This window comes from Vigna unguiculata, chromosome 1, assembly GCF_037176805.1.
Source record: "Vigna unguiculata cultivar grain cowpea cultivar isolate G323 ecotype 2 chromosome 1, ASM3717680v1, whole genome shotgun sequence".
Taxonomy (NCBI): Eukaryota; Viridiplantae; Streptophyta; class Magnoliopsida; order Fabales; family Fabaceae; genus Vigna; species Vigna unguiculata.
The window spans coordinates 9,645,368-9,664,049 of NC_140792.1; the positions used below are offsets into that span (position 1 = coordinate 9,645,368).

The following is an 18,682-nucleotide window of genomic DNA, read 5'->3' on the forward strand; positions in this document are numbered from 1 at the left end:
GTTTATACAGTTTGGTGTATGTGCTAAATATATAATGGATATTAAATTAATATTTTGTTAGTAAATTAATTTTTTCGTACCAGGATAACTTACAAGAAAATATTTATTAATAATAAATTTTAGTGATTAAAAATTGTTTGTCGTTTTAGTAATTAATTTATTTATAAATTTATAAAAAAAATTATTAATTATTAAAATAGTCACTATTATAAATAAAAAAATTTATAATTAGTCACTAGATTGGTCACTAATTAATTAAAGAATAATTTAGAAGCCAATTATTTGGTACCAAAAATCTTGGTAATTAATGCTTAGAGACCAATTTTCTTTTATAACTAAAACCTTGGTAGTTAAATTTTAAAAACCAATTTAGAGATCAATTATAATTTTTTATTCATAATAATGACTATTTTAATAACTAATAATTTTTTATTTTGTAAATTGATATATAAATTGGTCAATATAGTGACTAATAACTTTTTATCACTAAAATTGGTTATTAATGAAATATTTTCTTGTATTGTAAGTATGATTATCACACTAACACAAAAAAGCCTTTTAACGTCCGACATTTTCGACCTTTGACGTCTGCCCAAACACCGACGTCGTATCAGGTGACGTCAAAATAACGTCGGAAAAATAGCAGACGTCACTTGACGTCGGTCTTTTAGGGGTCCGATGTTATCCAACGTCGGGGCTAGTAACACAAACGTCAATTTTCGTGCTAAAATGAGGGAAAAACTTGAGCAGTTTAACGTCTGTCAGAGCCCGTCAGACGTTAAATAACGTCGGCCCTGGTACGGTCAGACGTTAAATAACGTCTTTCAGGGCACACCAAACGTCAAACTGCTCCATTTTTTTAAAAAAATTTGACTATTTTTACAACATCCATACACCTGAAAATTAGAAAATTCCCAAAACAATTTCATAATACTTTCAGCACAATTCTGGAGTTACAGTTATATATAATAGAACTTAAGTTTCAACATATATTCTAAACTAATATAAATAACAACAAACTAAAAATTTCAACATGAAATTCTTGTACAATAAAGTTTTTGAAAGGAGTTCTAATTCATGTGGTATCAACTTCATCTCTCCAATAGATATGCCGCCCATTCCTGTCTTAGTGTGTGGATAATGTCATCTGGCAGAGGTGATGGATTCTTGAATCGCTGAAAAAGTAATATAATTTCATTATGTTTGAATATCATTCTTTAAAGTTTGATATGATTTATAATATGTGAAAGATATATATAATTACCTCTATCCATTCATCTTTAACTGCAGCTCGAATGATTGTTCTTATCCAAGACATGACATAATATCCACATTCCCAGGAATCTTCTTGCTTGTTACACTGAACATTACAAATAAAATAAACATATCAAAGTCATAAGTTGACATACAGAAATTAATAACTTTAAAATGAATGAGTTCTAACCTTTGGATATATGACTTTAAGTTGTTGGCCTCTAGGCTTACCCACAATTCTAATGAAATTTTGGAAACATAAAACATATGTAAGTTTTTATAACTAAGTAGATACATAAGTTAGGATTGAAAAAAAAATACTTACTCTTGTAACATGTTTTTAAAAGCTGGTGGAATCTTCCTATGGCATGAACAAAACCATACAACTAGGCATTGTCTTGGAATGATGAGACAAAGTTGCCAATGATACCTACCATCAATCACAAGTACTTAGCCAAAATAATTAATAATACTTCACAAAATATTATTAGCAAAAACACTTACGAATCAATGTATGGTGCAAAGTAGATCTCTCTATTTGACTCAACCATCCATGTTTGCAAATAAAGTTTGATTTGGTCAGGTGAGTTTCCCGAAGGTTGAATTGTTTGAGGTTCAATGAATCCATAGACGGAAGATCGACCTTGGTCCACAATGACTTTGTCCATGTACCTACAAGAAGACAGTTAGGTATAATATTAAAAGGTATCAATTCCTTGCTTTAAATATGAAATACAATAAAAAAAATCTTACATGCACCATAGTTGTATGACTGAAATATTTAACATCTTGTCTCCTGTAATGATCTCTAGTGCATCATTCAGGTTTATGTACAATGGGACATGACAATGGAGGCCAAATACTCTTAACTCCCACTCTAGCTCTACCGGTCCTCTTTTTAACTTGTGTAATTTCAGAAGTAGCTTTCCTAGAGGATCATCTTCTTCTTCTGCCATTTCATCATCTTCACGTATAACACGTGGACGTCGGACCGGCTGTTTTTCAGGATGAGTGGACTGAAATAAAGATTTAGAAAGGTTTGACGTTAAAAGTTTTATAAATTGTAAGATTGAACTACTAAAAACATGATGTCATAATACCTTTGGTGGGCTAAAGTATGGCATGATCAATGCTTTAGGCCAAGCAATAAATGTGCCTAAAGCTTCCCCAACAAATTGGATTTCTGAAGTTGGCACAGGCACTTGGGCATGGGGATCTCGAACTTCATCAATCATCACACGCGCATGATGGGGCAATAGAGGAACACCATGGATAGTCTCCCCACCCTGAAGTTGTCGTCCTATGGCCACTACGCGCGGGGGGTCTTCATCAACCAATAGCTCATACTGACTTGTGTAGTCAGTATGATCTACACCAGAGCATGAGCCTTTTGTACTCACACGTTGTCCTGTTGGAGCTTGAGTGGGTAATTCCATGTTCTGTTGCTGCATGGACTGAAGCTTTTCTTCAAGTCTTCTTTGTATTTGTTGTTGCTGTTGAAGTTGTTCCATAAAACGTTGCTCCATAATTCCCATGCGTTGGTTGAATCTTTCCTCCATTTGTTGCTCCATCTTCCTCAAGGCCTCTTCACTCAACGATTCATTACTTCTTTGTGGAGGACCAAAGTAATCTCAAAGACCAATGGCACCTCCAACACCACGCACACGTCCTGGGTGCTCTGGCCTTCCAATTACCGTTGTGAGTATATCGTCCCGACCATGGCCAACAAACGAACCCTGAGTCTCAAGTCTCTTGCTCAATTAATTCATCCTACACCACAAAAGAAAGTTTAATCAAAAGGAGAAACATATGAACTATGATAGTCAAATAAGGTTTGTACTTACTATTTTTTGAGATATGATTTGAGCTGATTGTGATGTCATTTGCCCATCGGACTTAGTCCGAGCAGCCTTCCACATCTCGTACCTAGGAATTGCATCCACTAGGTCAGGGGACTCAAGTCCCAGAGACTGTGCACGAGACTTTTTCAATTTTTTCTCCAATAATGCATAACCACCTCGAGAGAGTACATGTGGTGTATCATTAAGCCTTTGTCTTTGTTGGGCTGCTGTCCTTTTTTCCTATCACACATAACATTATTTAATAGTTTGAATACAGAAATGTATGACTAATATAACGGATGCCCATTTCAGCCAAATCTTGTCGTGCTTTAACTCCATCTTTAGTCTTTCCTTTTACATTTAGTAAAGTCCTGATGACGCTATCACATACATTTTTTTCAACGTGCATCACGTCTATACAATACCGTACATCAAGTTTACACCAATATGGAAGATTAAAGAAAATTGATCATTTCTTCCAAATGCTTTTCTCCGTGGTCTTTTTCTTTGGATGTTTCCCAAACACAATGTCAATGTTTTCCACTTGGTTGTATATTTCTTCACCATTGCGGGGTCTTGCTACAACTTCATCCTCAGGACTTCCATTAAATGCTTTTTTCATTTTACGATAAGGATGATTTCGAGGAAGAAACTTTCGATGTCTTGTATACACAGTTTTCTGACCGTGCTTCAATTGAATATAACTCGTGTTTTTTTCACAAATGGGACGTGCAAAATGACCTTTAACACTGTAACCGCTCAAGTTTCCATATGCTGGAAAATCATTTATGGTGCAAAACAACATTGCACGCAAACAAAACAATTCTTGAGAATATGAATCATACACATCGACACCTTCTTCCCATAATAGTTTCAAATCATCGATCAACGGCTTTAGGTACACATCAATGTCATTTCCAGGTTGTCTAGGACCCGATATCATCATAGACAACATCATATATTTCCTCTTCATGCACAACAAAGGAGATAAATTGTAAATCATCAGCAAAACTGGCCATGAACTATGTTTGCTACTTAAGTTCCCATAAGGATTCATACCATCTGTAGCAAGTCCAAGTCTTAAGTTTCTTGGCTCAGCACCAAATTCTGGAAATGTTTCATCAATCTTCTTCCATTGTGGAGAATCAGTTGGGTGTCGAAGAAGATTATCACACTTTCTTCCATCAACGTGCCATTTCAGATTTTTTGCATCTTCTTTAATGGAAAATAGTCGTTTGAATCTAGGAATTATAGGAAGGTACCACATCACCTTAGCAGGTGGACCATCTTTGTCTTCATCGCCACTATTTTCATCAATTTTCTTTTTAAACCGCGATAAACCACATGTTGGACACGCCTTCAGTGAAGCAAACTCGTCTCTGTATAAAACACAATCATTTGGGCATGCATGTATCTTTTGATATTCCAAACCCATTGGACATAAAACTTTCTTCGCTTCGTAATCACGGATAGGTAACGTGTTATTTTCTGGAAGCATCTCCTTTAACAACTCCAACAATTCTGTGAAACTTGTATCCGTCCATCCATGCCTTGCTTTTAAACTGAATAATTTCAAAGTTGCTGACAGTCACGTAAAGTTAGTGCATCCTGGGTACAATTGTTCCTCTGAATCGGACTTAAGAGAATCATATAAATGAACTTTTCCAAAATTCTCCTCCCCAACATCACGTACCATATCTTCTAAATGATCATTCATCAAGTCGTCTACATAATCTGTTCCTCGTGACGTTGTAGGCTTGTCTAATACTTCTCCATGCCAAGTCCAAAGTGTATAACTTCTCATTATACAAAAAATGAATAGATGATCACGCATTGTTCCTAAGTCATGACGTATTTGATTAAGACAACGAACACAAGGACAAAAATATGTCCCGTTACTTGAGATTGCGTATTCTTGAACATATTGCAAAAACTCAGAAACCCTCTTTTCATACTCTTCACTTATGCGATGCTCATTCATCCAGCTTCGATCCATACTATGTTCGTAAAAAACTCAATCAATCTCAAACTTTTAACTCTCACAAGGTGAGGCCCTACCCATTCGAAAAAATTATTTTTCATAATTTTCTAACACATGTACAAATAAGTCAAACATCATAAATTTCACAAAATTTCGACAGCATTTCGCATTGGTCTCTGAAGTACACGAAATGAAAGTGATTAATCATGATCACAATCAAGTATGCATCCAGAGAACAACACAAATTAGCCTCAATCGAAATTTTATGAAATTTATGCGTAAACTTCAATGTACACATTGTAGCAAATTATGAAAAATAATTTTTTCAAACTGTCCAATCGGACAATTCAAGATTTAATACAAACGATTAAAAATTTAATCATTTGTATTAAATCTCAAACGAGAACTAAGTTTCGCTCACTGTATACTATAAGTATAATAAATCTACATATATAAAATAACACTACAACAATAATATTCAAAAATAAAATGCAATGAGAATTATTTAAACATGCATATATCTAATAATAAATATAATTTTATTTACTAATTTTACAAATATTATTATAAAATTTTAAATAAAATAAAAAAATAGGCCAAAAAAATTAACAAAAAAATAGTTTAAGACTAAAACTATAATGACATTTATAAATTAATACAAGTAATTCTATACATACAATGAACAAATATATACATACAATGAAAAACTAACCTCTTCTAATTGAAAGACGAACTTTGAGAGGAAGTCTAAGGTCTCCGCACACTACTGACCAAATGGGAACGAAGAGCAAGTGGGACGAATCTCAAAACGCTACAAATGGGATGAAAACGGAAAATAATCGGTTCAAAACGCGTAAAATCAACCCATAATCAAACCCCAACAAGTTTGATGGCGAAAACCTTTCGAAACTCACCTGGAGGGGGTCGGAAATGGCGTCGCCGGCGGGAACTCTTGCGGAAACGATGAACAGCGCGAGGGTTTCTGCGTTTCGCGCAGAGATAAACTGAAACTTAACGTCGGGGGTGTTATGTTCGATGTTAAGTGACGTCGGGGGTGGGAGGGGCCGACGTAAAGGGACGTCTGGCACGCGCTGGTCCGACGTCAAGGGACGTTTGTCGAGCTGGGGGCTGACGTCCTTTTTTGAGTGACGTCGGGGTATTTTTTAACAGACGTTAAGTAACGTCTGCCCGCTCCACGTCAGACGTTAAAAATGTCTCGTTATTTACAAAAATACCACCGCTCATTTTTAACGTTGGACTTTTTTTAGGCAGACGTTATTGGGGTGACGTTAAAGGCCTTTTTTGTGTTAGTGTCATGTTTAGAGTTATTAAATATGAGATTGATTTAATTAATCTCCAAGTTAACCATGTTCAAATAAAGTTGAACCTAGATTAACATGTAACTCATCAACAACAAATTTTTATATATTTTCTTATTTTTTTCATCAATTTTATTATAATTGTTTATTACTTTAAATATATAAGTTAATAGTTTATTTGTTTAAATAACTAAATATTATTCAAAAATGTTTGAATGGTTATTTATTTCTTTGTTCAATTGTATAGGTTGATACTTTAATTTTTACTTGTTATCTTTATAATATCAATCTTGAAATGGGGTTAATATATGATTAAATAAGTGAACCCTTTAATAAAAATGTTATAAATAAATTTTATTGCAATAAATATATAAAAAAAGTTGGAAGGATAGAACTTGCTTAAGTGAGTCGATTCATCTAACCCATAACTCGTGATAAACCGTGTCAGATACCAAATTTCTAATTTGCCAAAAATTGAGTTGAGTTGGCTCTTGTTTTTAACTTTACCATGGTGATCTAACCTAGAGAGTCAACATTGTTGCTAAAATCAATATTTAATTTGTATAATCCTAAAATCTTATGATTTTACATAGTATTTTTTATTCAAATTTCATGTGTGATTGTAACATAGCAAAATCGTCAAGATCGTCCAACAAAAATTGTAAAACTTTTTATAAATTTTTTGTTACACTACCTATTCTCATTAAAAGTTAATGCAATTAAAAATTATCATTGTTATGTGTTGAAAGAGGTCGTACCCCACCAAATTAAAACATATTAAATATAGTATATGAAAGTGAACCAAGTCGTCTCCCAACGACCAATATTTTCATTTAAAGCGAAATTTCCAGATGAACACACAATAAAACACAGGGGGGGGGGGGGTTTGGCAGATTCACACAAATTTGCTAAATTCTAATCAAAACACCAAAACTGAATTAAACACACAATTCAAAACGTACTGGTCCCTTGATTCCACTAAAAATCAACCAATCACAGGTTACTAAATCAAGTCTCTTATCCAATTTACTCTCATGAAATCCGAATTAATCAACTATGCGAAAATTAACACAGGTTCATTATGCCATTAAGCATAGCACACATCCTTCTTTCAATTTCACACACACACACACACAGATTAAGCAACTGTGGCCAAAACCCAAACTCACTAAGCATGACAAGGATTCTGAAATTGTGCAAAATATGAACCCACGATTAAGCATCACAAATTCCATTTCATTCAAAGCTACGAAATTGAATAGGATGAAGAGAAATTAGGAATTGGAGTGCACTGCAAAACATCAACCTCATGGTTTCAAATCAGTTTCTTCAAGGAACCAATACGAAAAACTTAGCTAGACATGGAAAATGAACAATCAAACACTTCAAAACTGCAATAACAAAACAGAACCAAGAACCCTAATTTATGAAATCTGAAAAGCGCAATTCAAGAGCAAAAATAGAGATTTCAAAGCTTAAATGGAATGCAAAACGGTGTTGTCATATATAAATGCGAAAACCCCATGAATGGGTATTGTTCCAAGTCAATAAAACCCACAAAACGAACTGCCCAAGCAAGAAAACGAATTCAAAACGTAAAACCCTCAATAGGTGCTGTCAAATATGCATAAAAACGGTAAAAATGAGCCAAAAACGTGAAAAACCGCAAGAGGGGCGTCCATGGAAGCTTGGAGAACGAAAATGGAGGTTTTGAAGAGAGGTTGAAGATGATGGAGCGGCTAGCTTCCTTTCATGCAGACCTAATTCGTGGTCATATCACCCCTGCCACTCATATTTACAAAACTGCCACTCTGCCACTCAGATTTACAAAAATGCCACTCTGGGCCTCAAATGTTGACCCATTGACTTTGCTGACGTGGAAATGACATGGAAATGATGTGGCAATGATGTGGAAAGTCTCTTCAACTAAATATTAATGTCCAAGCTCCAAAATTGCTTCACCCAAATACCTAAAAATAATTAAAAACAAAAATTAGGCCAAATAATGTGAAATTAGTCCAAATTCGGAACAGTGGCCCAATAAAGCCCAACAGATGAAAAACACTCTAATGATGAACAATTAAGCACTAATCAACTTTCTAATGGGTGCACAAAGGCTAGTGGAATAGAAGAAAATAATGACTCATCAGTGTTGTCAGCCACAATTCTACCTAATTAAAAATTAATGCAATTAAAATTACCTTTCATTTACAACCACAACACAACTTGTTCACTTTCTTGGTATAAATGCGATTTTAATTCAACCAAGATCCAAATCCAATTAAAAATTAAGGGTGTGTTTTTGTTGCACCATTCACCTTCTTGAATTTCTTGAACAATATATGTCATTTACATCGGTGCTTATATGTGTCAACACATCTAACACAGAAGGATTCAAAGCTACAAGGTATCCATGAACATCATCCAAGCAATTCAAAACATGTCAAGTACTCAGTTCAGCTTAAGGAGAGAATTGAAAGCAACATAAGCTCACGAAGTATGAATTGTATCACTCAAATCTCTAGGCTACTGTTTACTCTCAAAGCACCCCTGAAAAACAAACATCAAACAGACTTGGCAAGCCTCTAGAATGAACAACCAAACCAGAAACACATGCAGGTCAAGATCAGAAGGACTTTTCAAGGTTGTAATGGGGCTGAGGACAAGGTGTGGAACATAAGGATAAGTAGCTAAGCAACCAAGGAAATAGAGGAGCAATGGGGAATAAGTCTCAATCAATCATGAAAGTAATCCCAAACACCAACACTTCCAACTTCGGTTCTCACACAATGCTCAAATCCAAACTCCTTTTTATTTCTTTTCTTTATTCTCTTTTCTTTTCTTTTTTTTTCTATACAAAGAACATGCAGAGAAACAACAATTTTGAAATCCCACTTTGGTGTACAAATGAGCAATTCCAAGAACCAACCAACAACAAGTGCGCGCACAACCACACTTATTGTGCGCGACCACACTTAATTGAGCACCCATTCCCAAAACAATTCCAAAGCTCCAAAATTTCCTAAGGTAGGAATAATCATGGTTTTTCAGGCTAAGGGCTTGTAATGAGCTGTAGAACAATGAAAGGGTATGCAGGCTCAAAAAGGGGTATCAACAGAAATAGTTCAAGGTAGGCTCATCTGGCTATAGGCTCACAAAACAAAATTGCCTAAATCATATCCCAACATGCATATGTATCAGGAAAGTATCAGAAAGAGTCAAGCCAAGGCCACTGTGCAAGCATTCAAGAGGTGGTATCACACAACAAAGAACAGAGAGTGGCTCAAATTCTCACACAGGATAAAACAATTCCAAAAGCAACATGACATGCAAAGACAAAGCAAGGATATCAGTGCACAGAATAACCAACAACTCATCCTCCAAAAGTGAAGTGAGTGTTCCAAACAGAAAGCAAAAACATAACACTAACTAACACAAATTAACAAAAAGGAATCAAACAAAAGGAAACAACAGCAGACAGACCTAGACAAGTGCAATAAAAGTAAAGAAGAAAGGGAAAGAAAACTCCCTGAATCATGGTGAAACAGTAGTGGGGTCAAGCAGGGAAGTTTCCTCCACAACAGTATCCACCAAGGCAAGATTGCTGAGGAATGGCTTAAGACGATGCCCATTCACTTTGAAGCTCTTATCTGTGGACTGGCTTTTGATTTCAATTGCACCATAAGGATAAACATTAGTGACAACAAAAGGACCAATCCACTTTGATCTCAACTTACCCCCCATGAGTCCAAGTCTGGAGTTATATAGTAAAACTTGCTGACCAACAACAAACTCCTTTCTAGCAATGGAGCTATCATGGAATCTCTTGGTCTTCTCCTTGTAGAACATAGAGTTCTGATATGCCTCTAAACGGATCTCATCTAATTCATTCAACTGCAGCTTCCTTTCCTCCCCAGCTTGATCAAGAGAGAAGTTGCATGACTTGACAGCCCAATATGCTCGATGCTCTATCTCCACTGGAAGGTGGCATGGCTTACCAAAGACAACCCGATAAGGAGACATTCCTATAGGTGCTTTGTAAGCAGTCCTGTGAGCCCATAGAGCGTCCTCAAGTCTATTGCTCCAATCCTTCCTGTTGGGCTGCACAATCTTCTCCAAGATCCTCTTGATTTCTCTGTTTGAGATCTCGACTTGCCCATTAGTTTGGGGGTGATATGGTGTAGAAATTTTATGCACAACCCCGTACTTTTGAAGCAAAACCCCCAAGGATCTGTTGCAAAAATGGGTGCCCTGGTCACTAACAATAGCTTGAGGAACTCCAAACCTGCAAAATATGTGAGACCTAACAAAGTCCACAACAACTTGAGCATCATTAGTTCTAGTGGCTTTGGCTTCCACCCATTTTGAAACATAATCAACAACAAGTAAGATGTAAGTGAAACCAAAAGAGACAGGGAAAGGGCCCATAAAATCTATACCCCAGACATCAAACACCTCACAAAATAGCATGGGTTGTTGAGGCATCTGTTGTCTCCAAGAAATGGCTCCTCTTGCTCGTTGGCATTCCTCACATGTGCTACAAATCCTCCACGCATATTTGAAGATGGTGGGCCAATAAAATCCGCAATCTAGCATCTTACGTGCTGTCCTTTGTGTGCCAAGGTGACCACCAGGTGCAGATGAATGACAAAATTTGAGGACCGAGTCAATCTCATGGTCCGGAATACATCTCCTGGTAACCTGATCACTGCATATTTTCCACAGATAGGGGTCATCCCAAATGTAATACCTAGCATCGCTCTTGAGTTTATCACATTGAGCTCTAGATGCTAGGGGAGGAAAAACAGAAGCAACAAGATAATTAACAATGTTAGCAAACCAAGGTGAGGAAAAAGTAGAGAGTGTCAACAAACTTTCATCGGGAAAGTCATCACGGATCGGTGAAGCATCATCAGCAGACCTCTCAATCCTGCTTAGGTGGTCTGCAACCAAGTTTTGTGCTCCGCTCCTATCACGGATCTCCAAATCAAATTCTTGGAGCCAGAGCATCCATCTTATCAGCCGAGGTTTTGATTCTGCCTTCTTCAACAGGTACTTAAGAGCTGTATGGTCAGTAAACACAACAACAGGAGAACCAAGCAGATAAGATCGAAACTTTTCAAGTGCAAAAACTACCGCAAGGAGCTCCTTTTCTGTTGTGGTATAGTTTTCTTGGGCAGCATCTAATGTCCTGGAGGCGTAGTAGATTACCCTCGGCTGCTTATCAATCCTTTGAGCTAGAACAGCCCCTAATGCATAGTTGGATGCATCACACATAAGCTCAAATGGGGCTGTCCAGTCGGGCGCCTGAATGATTGGAGTTGTGGTCAGGGCCTTCTTGAGGAAATCAAAAGCCTTTTTGCATCCTTCATCAAAGATGAAGTCAACATCCTTTTGCAATAGGTTGGACAGTGGAAGGGCCTTCTTACTGAAGTCTTGAATGAAGCGCCTGTAAAACCCTGCATGGCCAAGAAAAAAACGAACCTCTCGCACAGAAGAGGGGTAAGGCAATTGTGAAATAATTGAGATCTTGGCAGGGTCAACTTCAATGCCCTTTTTTGAAATTATGTGCCCCAATACTATGCCTTATTCTACCATGAAATGACATTTCTCAAAATTGAGAACAAGGTTAGATTGGATGCACCTGTTTAAAACTCTGTCCAAACTATCCAAACATGCATCAAATGAGGACCCATATACAATAAAGTCGTCCATAAACACCTCTATGTATTTTTCAAGAAAATCACTAAAAATGCTTAGCATGCACCGCTGGAATGTGCCAGGGGCATTGCATAGGCCAAACGACATCCTCCTATAGGCAAAAGTGCCAAAGGGGCAGGTGAATGTGGTTTTCTCTTAGTCCTCAAGTGCAATGTGAATTTGAAAATAACCAGAAAACTCATCAAGAAAGCAATAGTGGGACTTACCTGCCAAGCGCTCAAGCATCTGATCAATAAAAGGCAGGGGGAAGTGGTCTTTTCTGGTTTCTTGATTTAGCCTTCTGTAGTCAATGCAAACCCTCCAACTGTTTTGCACTCTTGTTGGAATCAACTCCTCTTTTTCATTCTTGACTACAGTGAGGCCAGTCTTCTTTGGAACAACATGGATGGGGCTAACCCACTGACTGTCAGAAATGGGGTAGATGATCCCAGCTTGTAGAAGCTTAGTCACCCCCTTCTTTACAACATCCGAGATGACAGGGTTGAGTCGCCTCTGTGGCTGTCTCATTGGCTTTGCTCCATCTTCCAACAATATCTTGTGCATGCATGTTGATGGGCTAATACCAGGGATGTCAGCCAATGTCCATCCAATTGCCTTCTTATGCTTTTTAAGAACGTGCAACAACCTCTGCTCTTGTTCAGTAGTGAGGGAGGTGAAAATGATGACAGGCAGTTTGTCCTCCTCCTCTAAGTAGACATACTTGAGGTTGTCTGGCAGTGGTTTCAACTCTGGAGTACTGGATGCTGGCTGAATATCAGGAACCAGAAAGGAGGGAGAAATGGGTTCCACAGCTTGTACCTGGGCATAACAATCAGATGCATATGTACTTCCTGCAACATGGTTAGTGCAACCTGATTGTATAACATCAAAGTCAATAGGTACAACATCTAGAGAGTCAAACTCATTAGATTCAACATTATCCACATCATATTCAGCATCATCAGAATCAAAATCAAAATCAAGAACATCAATGCATGCAAATTCAGATAACTCAGACACAGATGAATGTTTAAATGCATGCAAAGAGTGGAAATCAGAAATCAATCCATCAAAAACATCATCAATAATATCCACGTGAAAAACAGAATGATCCTCAGAAGGATGTTTCATGGCATCCAGAATGTTAAATCGCACAACAATATCATCAAACTCCATGGACAAAGTACTTGCATGGATAACAATTTTGGTTCGTGCAGTTTTCAAAAATGGTCTACCTAAAATGATTGGTGCAGAACCATGTGAAAATCCCTCTTCCATGTCAAGAATGTAAAAATCAGCAGGGAAAATCAATTCACCAACACGAACCAAAACATCATCAACCAAACCTGCGGGGTGGGTAACACTTCTATTTGCCAATTGAATCACCACACTCGTAGGTTGCAAGGGTCCAAGAGAAAGAGATTTAAAAATAGATAGATGCATAATATTTATTGAAGCACCAAGATCAAGCATTGCATTTTCAAATTTATTGTTACCTATGATGCAAGGTACACAAAATGTACCTGGGTCCTTGCACTTCTCAGGAATCTGAGGAACAGATTTACCTATCAATGCTGACACGTTTCTGCCCATGCTGATCTTTTCGTTTCCCTTTAGCCTCCTCTTGTGCGTGCATAGCTCCTTCAAGAACTTTGCATATCTGGGAATTTGTTTAATGGCATCCAACAGAGGTATGTTCACCTCCACCTTCCTGAAAGTTTCTAAGATCTCCCTGTCAACCTCTTCCATCTTTTTGCTTGGAATGGCTCTTGGAGGGAAAGGAAGAGGTATGGAAGGTGCAGGTGCAACAATAGAGGTGGAAGGTGTAGAAGTCGCACCAGATGTGGAAGGACCAGCTGCATGAGCATCACGCTTTCTCTGAAGTGTGGCAGGGTCGGCTTCCTTTGGAGGTGTAGGCTCGGAAGTGGGAACTTCAATGTTCTTCCCAGATCTCAAAGTAATGGCACTCACATTCCTAGGATTTTCCACCGTCTGTGATGGAAGCTTGTCAGAATTCTGAGCTTGTGCCAGGTTTAGCTGAGTGGTCATCTGCCCCATTTGATTTGTTAAACTCTGGATTGAGGCCCTAGTCTCCTGCTGGAATTGCATATTTTGAAGGGTCATCATCCTGACTAACTCCTCCAACGAAGTAGAAGAAAAAGGTGCAGGTGCTGTAGCAGGAGCTGGTGTGGGTACAGGTGGAACAGGAGCAGCTTGTGGTGCAGGTGCAACTCTTTGTTGTGGAGGTGGTTGCACATTTTGAAATTGTTGGGGCTACTGGTTACCCTGGTTTCCCCATCTCAAATTAGGGTGATTCCTCCATCCTGGATTATATCTGTTGGTTGACAAATCATGGTGGTTTTGTTGTTGCTGTTGGGGCCTATTGTTATTGAAAATATTTGCTGCATAGGCCTGAGGGGTATCCACTGGTGTAGAAGAAGAAGCTTGTTGTTACAATGCTTGGCAAGAGTCTGTAAAATGATCAACAGATGTACAAAGGCCACAAACTCTTGCAGCTGGAGCTCTTTGATTGGAAGCAAGTTGATTGACCAGTGTAGTAAGAGCATCAATCTTACTTTCCAACTTCTTTGTGTACTCGGCTGCTCCTACATCATGAACACCTCTAACAACTATGGCATCACTCCTTGTGCCAAATTGTTGAGAATTTGAAGCCATGTTCTCTATCAGTTGTTTGGCTGCAGCTGAGGTTATGTTACCAAGGGCACCACCACTTGCGGCATCAATCATATTTCGATCCATGTGGTGCAAGCCTTCATAAAAATACTGCAGAAGGAGATGTTCAGAAATCTGATGGTGTGGACAGCTTGAACAAGGATTCTTGAACCTCTCCCAGTACTCATAAAAGGGTCTCCCCAAATTGCTGCTTGATGCCAGAAATCTCCTTCCTTATGGCTGTTGTCCTTGAAGCAGGAAAGAACTTGGCAAGGAACAATCTCTTCAGGTCATCCCAGCTTGTGATGGACCTGGGTGCTAGGTAGTACAGCCAGTCTTTCGCATTACCCTCCAAAGAATGAGGGAAAGCCTTCAAGTATACATGGTCCTCCTGTACATCTGCAAGCTTCATGGTGGAACAGACGACATGAAACTGCTTCAAGTGTTTGCACGGGTCCTCACCTGCAAGACCATGAAACTTTGGCAACAAGTGTATTAAACCAGTTTTCAGCACATATGGAACCTCCTCCTCAGGGTATTGTATGCATAAACTATCATAAGTGAACTCTGGTGCAGTGAGCTCACTCATGGTTCTCTCATGAGGTGGAGGAGGTTGAGCCATGTTATCAGTATGAAAATGAAAATGCTCAGAATAAACAGTATGCTCAGAATGCAAAGAATGAGGAGTGTCAGGAATGTGATGAGAATCAGAAGAATCAAGAAATGTCACTGAATATTCAGCATGCAAAGATGGATTCCTAGGATGCCTACTTCCTCTGTGGAATGTCCTATCAATCTCAGGGTCAAATGGTTGTAATTCACTTGGGTTTCCCCTAGTCATGCACCAAAAAGCATTAATTGTGGTGATATTGGCATAACAAAGGGTATAACTACAAGTATACTCAAACGACCTTCAATTGACTTGAAAATTGGTAGGATATTCCTTTGAGTGGTCAAACAGAAGCACAAAAAAAATCAGATCAAAACTCAAAGGACAAGTATTTTTTTCAATTTTTCAAAAGTAAAAAAAATGAAGAAAAATCACAAAAAACATTGCTGAAATGTAGAAAATGGCATTTTCTGGAGAATCTGAGTTTGCAAACTGGCAAAGCGGGTAATGACAAGGTAGGAAATCAAATTCTACCCCAAATCCATATAAAATAATAGTGATTCTGATAACCAGAGCAAAAGTTATGGTCCTCTGAAGTTTCACTAAAAATCAGTCCAAATTTTTTTTGAATCTCTTAACTCAGACCATACCAACTGCTCTAGCTATTTTTCCTATCAAGTTCAACGTCTTAGAAGTGGGGGAAAAAAATTTCAAGTCAAAACAAGCTCCGTAGCTACCAAAACAAAAATTCAGAAGTTAAATGCCAGATTCAAACACTATTCATGCACTATTCACAACACTACAAATGACACACAGGAATGGAAACAGGCACTGAACTTAACACAACATATACCAACTCAACCACACTTGAACTACACACACACACCAAAACACAAAACACAAACACACTAGAAATTTTACTTTGAACGAAACGATTGATCCCCGGCAACGGCGCCAAATTTCATAGAGGTCGTACCCCACCAAATTAAAACATATTAAATATAGTATATGAAAGTGAACCAAGTCGTCTCCCAACGACCAATATTTTCATTTAAAGCGAAATTTCCAGATGAACACAACAATAAAACACAAGGGGGGCGGGGTTTGGCAGATTCACACAAATTTGCTAAATTCTAATCAAAACACCAAAACTGAATTAAACACACAATTCAAAACGTACTGGTCCCTTGATTCCACTAAAAATCAACCAATCACAGGTTACTAAATCAAGTCTCTTATCCAATTTACTCTCATGAAATCCGAATTAATCAACTATGCGAAAATTAACACAGGTTCATTATGCCATTAAGCATAGCACACATCCTTCTTTCAATTTCACACACACACACACAGATTAAGCAACTGTGGCCAAAACCCAAACTCACTAAGCATGACAAGGATTCTGAAATTGTGCAAAATATGAACTCACGATTAAGCATCACAAATTCCATTTCATTCAAAGCTATGAAATTGAATAGGATGAAGAGAAATTAGGAATTGGAGTGCACTGCAAAACATCAACCTCATGGTTTCAAATCAGTTTCTTCAAGGAACCAATACGAAAAACTTAGCTAGACATGGAAAATGAACAATCAAACACTTCAAAACTGCAATAACAAAACAGAACCAAGAACCCTAATTTATGAAATCTGAAAAGCGCAATTCAAGAGCAAAAATAGAGATTTCAAAGCTTAAATGGAATGCAAAACGGTGTTGTCATATATAAATGCGAAAACGAACTGCCCAAGCAAGAAAACGAATTCAAAACGTAAAACCCTCAATAGGTGCTGTCAAATATGCATAAAAACGGTAAAAATGAGCCAAAAACGTGAAAAACCGCAAGGGGGGCGTCCATGGAAGCTTGGAGAACGAAAATGGAGGTTTTGAAGAGAGGTTGAAGATGATGGAGCGGCTGGCTTCCTTTCATGCAGACCTAATTCGTGGTCATATCACCCCTGCCACTCATATTTACAAAACTGCCACTCTGCCACTCAGATTTACAAAAATGCCACTCTGGGCCTCAAATGTTGACCCATTGACTTTGCTGACGTGGAAATGACATGGAAATGATGTGACAATGATGTGGAAAGTCTCTTCAACTAAATATTAATGTCCAAGCTCCAAAATTGCTTCACCCAAATACCTAAAAATAATTAAAAACAAAAATTAGGCCAAATAATGTGAAATTAGTCCAAATTCGGAATAGTGGCCTAATAAAGCCCAACAGATGAAAAACACTCTAATGATGAACAATTAAGCACTAATCAACTTTCTAATGGGTGCACAAAGGCTAGTGGAATAGAAGAAAATAATGACTCATCAGTGTTGTCAGCCACAATTCTACCTAATTAAAAATTAATGCAATTAAAATTACCTTTCATTTACAACCACAACACAACTTGTTCACTTTCTTGGTATAAATGCGATTTTAATTCAACCAAGATCCAAATCCAATTAAAAATTAAGGGTGTGTTTTTGTTGCACCATTCACCTTCTTGAATTTCTTGAATAATATATGTCATTTACATCGGTGCTTATATGTGTGGGTGTATATGTATGTATGTATCATGATTTTGTAGAAAGTAAAATCAACAATTTGTGTTACGATCTCACAATTTACAATTTTGTGAACCCTTCAAGATTATAAGCATAATCTTAATTTTAACTTTTTTTTGTCAGGGAGATAATAAAAATAATAATGAAATGCAAAACAACATATAAGAGAGCAACCAACATATACTAAAATTATTTAACGTGGGAAAAGCTCAATATGAAGAAAAAACCCACTTGACCTATTCTGGTAAAAACTTTCACTAATAATATTTAATGAGTACACCACAAGTTCTCTTGGAGACTCCAAGGACCAATAGAAAAAAAAAATCTTCATGAGCAAGAAGAATATCAACATAAGAAAACTTCAGTGTGTATCTAGCTAAACAACAAAGAGAACCAAATATATAAGACGTGTTATAAAATCTACTCTCAAGCTAGCTTTTCTACATAGATTTGCACATGATACATGAGTTCCTCTTTTCTTCTTCTCACTCTCTCTTGGTTGCTTCTTTTCTTTTCTCACATAGACACTCGAAGCATCTACCTTTCTACCTTTGTCTTGAAAACCTGATGCAAAGGGTTGCATTATTTTAAATTGCATAATGCCTGACAGTCCATAAAGAAAAAAAAAAAAAAAATATATATATATATATATATATATATATATATATTTTATTTTTTTTCTTTTTCATTTTCTTAATTATGTTAGCATGAATCCAATAATTATAGAGGTTGTTAAAGAGCTCTTGTG

General features: G+C 37.3%; 1 pseudogene; it reads right to left on the reverse strand.

The window, feature by feature from the left end:
- Window positions 1-2,003: 2,003 nt before the first annotated feature.
- Window positions 2,004-5,091, reverse strand: LOC146888686 (uncharacterized; annotated as a pseudogene).
- Between the last annotated feature and the right edge of the window lie 13,591 nt (window positions 5,092-18,682).